Source organism: Vulpes vulpes, chromosome 12 (assembly GCF_048418805.1).
Source record: "Vulpes vulpes isolate BD-2025 chromosome 12, VulVul3, whole genome shotgun sequence".
Taxonomy (NCBI): Eukaryota; Metazoa; Chordata; class Mammalia; order Carnivora; family Canidae; genus Vulpes; species Vulpes vulpes.
Window position 1 is genome coordinate 131,309,241 of NC_132791.1, and position 4,730 is coordinate 131,313,970.

The 4,730-nt window shown below is 36.2% G+C and overlaps 1 pseudogene; it reads left to right on the top strand.

Moving 5' to 3' along the window:
- The first annotated feature begins 2,970 nt into the window (after positions 1–2,970).
- Positions 2,971–3,923, top strand: LOC112925901 (coiled-coil domain-containing protein 152 pseudogene; annotated as a pseudogene).
- Positions 3,924–4,730: the final 807 nt, after the last annotated feature.

Below are 4,730 nucleotides of genomic sequence, written 5' to 3' on the forward strand. Positions count from 1 at the left end.
CATCAACCAAATGTCACAGAACTAAACAGAATAGAACTAAATGTTTCTAAATAATTTTTGGTTTTTAATTTAATGGTAGAATTTTATTCCTTATTTTTAAAATCTTCTAGGATTAATGAAAAGAGAAAGTCAGAAAAGAAGGAAGGAGGGAAGGAAGGAAGGAAGGAAGGAAGGAAGGAAGGAAGGAAGGAAGGAAGGAAGGGAAGGAAGGAAAGAAAGAAAGAAAGAAAGAAAGAAAGAAAGAAAGAAAGAAAGAAAGAAAGAAAAAGAAAGAAGAAATTTTCCTCTAAAGTTCTGTGGTCTTGAGGCATTTGAAGTACAAGGCTTGGGTCATAATATGTAAAGGAGAAAATGTAATGCGGTAAATTAAAATAACTACCTATTTAATGGTATAAAATAATTTACATGGAATGTTAATTACATATTATATCTAATAGCTTCACAACTTATAGGAAACCAGAAGCCATGAATGGGGGCAAAATTAACCCTATTTTTCTAACATAGTCAAGCTACTCATGGTTTGTATAGTTGTCTAGTGTATTTTGTAGAAAAATGTTACTGAAGTGGGTTCACTTATTTATATAAACTGCTATGGACCAAATGTTTGTATTCCTCCTAAACTCATGTTAGAATTCTAATCTCCAATGTGATATTTGGAGGTGAGGTCTTTAAGATAAAATTAGGATTTGATGAGGTCATGTGGATGGAGCCTCCAGGATGGGACTAGTGCCCTTAGGAAAAATCTCAGGCTTCCAGCCTATAGAACTTTGAGAAAAAAATGTTAAAGTCACCTAGTCTACAGTACCTTGTTATAATAGCCCAAGCTGACTGAGACATACACCCTATTCCACTCCTCTATGCTTGAACAGCCCAATCTCTTTGCCCCAGCCCAAGACAAAAGGATCCCACATTTCTAGGCATGCCACCTAGCAGGATAGGTACAGCTTCCCACACAACCACACATCTGATTGCTTCTCCTCAACCCAGGCTTCCATCTTTCCCACTCCAGGGACAAAAGGAGCCAATGCAGAGATAGGGCATCATTCAAATGGACAGATGCTCACAGAGGAATGTTTGCTTTCACCTGTGTTTTCTCTGCAACCCAGAAGAGTGTGGCCCCTCTTGATTGACACAGGCTCCCTAGAGACTGCTGCATCAGAAGTAAAGAAGCAGGCTTCTCATCAATTCATTTCCTTTAGAGATGTAAGCTCAATTACCATGGACCTAACTATTCTATCTTATTTGGGAAGAAATATTTCATACATTATATCATTTTTCCACTGAAAATATTTGTTAGTAAAAAGGAATTTTGACTCTTAATGTCATTAAACAAAAGAGAATAATAGCTTTTCCTTTTTCAACTATGTCTCCTTGCCTCTTGCCCCCAAGTCAAGGTTGACTGATAATAAAAATAATTTTCATGGCTATCCTCTAGGGTCTCAGCACTTAGACTGTGACCTGGCAAGAGAAAAATTGCCTCAATTTACATCTAAGGTAGAGAGTCACCACTGGTGTACTTTGGGTCTCCTCCTCAGACCAGCACACTGCCAAGCTATCCTTTCATCCCCCACCACAGCCCTCCAGGGTCCATGGTCTCATTCACAAAGTTGCCATGTTCTAACTCTGTACAGGAAGACCTTATATCTTGAGTGAGGCAGATGCTCCCAGATGAAATGACAGCTGCTTCGACCACACTTGCCTCTACTGCATTTTGGGCCAGAGGCACGAAGGTACTTTAAGTACCTATTGAATTTAATGTAAACCAGATTCATTCTCTTTTGTTTTACCGAGTTATTTTAAGTTTGAAGTATCTGCCATCAATACTATTCCTGGTGGTTAAACAGTATTTTCAAGACTTCAAAGTTAGACTGAGTTACGACATAGCTATCATTAGTTCAACTATAATTACATTGCTGTATCGGGCATCTAGTAATTGAACATATAGGATTTTTTTTAATATAGGATTCTTTTCTAAAAAAATTAGATGTTTGGGGAAATATTTAAAAGATAAAGGTAACTTTAAAAGTTCTTTACTAGATAAAGAGTTTTTTACTACTAAAATTCTTTACTAATAAACTTTTATTTTTACTTTAACAGTTTATTCAGAAACGAACTAGGGGTGGTGGAAGGGGAGGTGGCAGGGGGTGGGGGTGACTGGGTGATGGACACTGAGGGGGGCACTTGATGGGATGAGCAATGGGTGTCATTCTATATGTTGGCAAATTGAACACCAATAAAAAATAAATTTATTAAAAAACATAAATAAAAAAAATAAAAGTTTATTCATCGGGGTGCCTGGGTGGCTCAGTGGTTGAGCATCTGCCTTTGGCCCAGGGCATGATCCTGGAGTCCTGGGATCAAGTCCCACATAGAGCTCCCTGTGAGGGGCCTGCTTCTCCCTCTGCCGGTGTCCCTCTGTCTCTGTCTCTGTCTCTCACACGTCTGTGTGTTCATGACTGAAAGAGGAAAAAGCGTGCAAGTCAATCTGAAGGTGCTTCAGAGACATATACTGTTTGTTATATCAAGTGTGTCTACGGTGGCTGGACCCCACAGCACAGCGGTCCAAAGACGGCTGTGAACCTTCTGATAGAAGGTAAGGTTGTGGAATCCCAGGTAATAACGAGCTGTGGGCCTCAGGCAAGTCACCACCATTGAAAACCTATTTCAGCCCTAACACTTCGTACTCTTTATAAGTAAAAACTCATCATAAAGGTTCTTCGGATAATCAACAGCTAGTGATCTTTTCATCTGTTTTCAATATAGCAAAGCTCTAGAACAACTGAAAAAAAAAAAAAGGTCTATAATCAGACAAGGAAGTTATCACTGAACGGAGCCCCCTCTACCTACACTCACCCTCAGAACAGGAATTTTACTGATTTGTCCTTCCTCTGGTACTCCCTGAAGAGGGAGAAGGCAAGCTGAGGACAAAGCACAAGCTGACACCCCGCAATCCACGCCCCACACCCAGGCATGAATCAAAGCAGCGAAGGATGTATGAAAAAGATTAGCAATGTGAATCTTGACAAACTTATACATGACTTCTCACAGATAGAAAAGAAAATGATAGAAACCAGTGGAAAGAATAATATACTAGATATGCAGTTGGAAAAAACTATTTGTTAAAAGTAATGCAAACAAAGGAAGTCTCAATTAAAGAAGAATGTGCTGCTCTTCATAGTACTATAAAAGGGCTACAACAGACCATTGAGTCTCAACATAATTTGAAAGGTGAAAATGAACAACTAAAAAGAAATGCTGATCTTATTAAAGAAAAGTTAAAATCTCATGAACAGGAATATCAGAATAATATTGCCAAACTTTTGAGTGAAATGAAAATCAAAGAGGAGGGACATAAGATAGAAATAAGGAAACTTTATCAGGACATGCAGGAGAAAATTGAGTCAAATGAAGAAAAACATAAAGAACTGATAGAGAAAAAGGAGCTGGAAATTTCAGAGTTAAATGCAAAGTTAATAACTCAAGAAAAGGAAAGACAAAGTGAAATAATCAAATTACAATTAGAGTTTGATGCCAAACTAGCAAGAGTTCAAACTAAATCAAAACCATATCCAGATTCTACTATTTTGCCACAGAGTATCTACAGAAGGAAGCTTCAACGTCTTCAAGAAGAAAAAAACAAAGAGATTGCAGTTCTTCATAATACCATGCACGATTTAGAGCAACGCCTCTCTCTTGACAAAGATTCTCAACTTAAACCTATTGGCAAAGGTTCTTATCTTAAGCGTAGACGGTTTTGATTAGGGCAGTAAATTCATTAGTGGCTACTCAATTTCTCTAAAAGCAGTTGAAAATTTACCTATATCATTAACATATTGCCTAAATAATAATGAGAAAAGAGAGCTTTAAACTTTTTAAATTGAGTTTATTTAAACAAATCCACATTTGGTCAATTATGCACTACATTCTTGCTTAATAGTATTAACCCTTCCTTCTCTGTCTTTCATGAATAAATAAAATCTTAAAAATAAATAAATAAATAAATAAACAAACAAACAAATAAAAGTTTATTCATACAAATACGTGTAACACTAGTGTGTACATAACATGCAAACATGAATTTGAGACTCAGACATTTGATATTTTATGTAGAAAATATATTAAACATTTATTTTTTGAACCCCTTTAATATTAAGAAAGCCCACATGTGTGTCTGCATGTGTGTGCCTGTATGCACACGCACATGTTTTAATCTGGTCTACTCACTTAAAATACAACTTTAAAACTGTATTCACTATTAAAAGGACCAAAAGAATGACCTCAATTTCAGCTGCTCTATTGCTTCCTGCAAAGTACTTTACACCCAGCTGTTAATGACAGGCTACAACAGCATGGAAGGTTCAGGTCTATAATCTGTAAAATTTATTTTTAGGCCACTTTAAACAATTGTCAGTGCTAAGTCATTTAATGGCTTAATATTGAAAGTTAAAATAAATAAATAAATAAATAAATAAATAAATAAATAAATAAGACCACAATAGAAGTGTTTCCCATTTTAGAATGGCAGCTGTTGAAAACAGCTAAGAATTAATTATTTTCTTCACTATTAAAGGGTCAAATGAGGCAGAGAAACCTATTCACCAAAAACCAACAACAAATAGTTTAGAGGAAATCATATGCAAACTGTATGAACATACACAAATGGTAAAAGCCTACACTTTTAGAACTAGTATTTCTAGGGAAAAAATTAACAATTAAAAAGTAACAGTGAA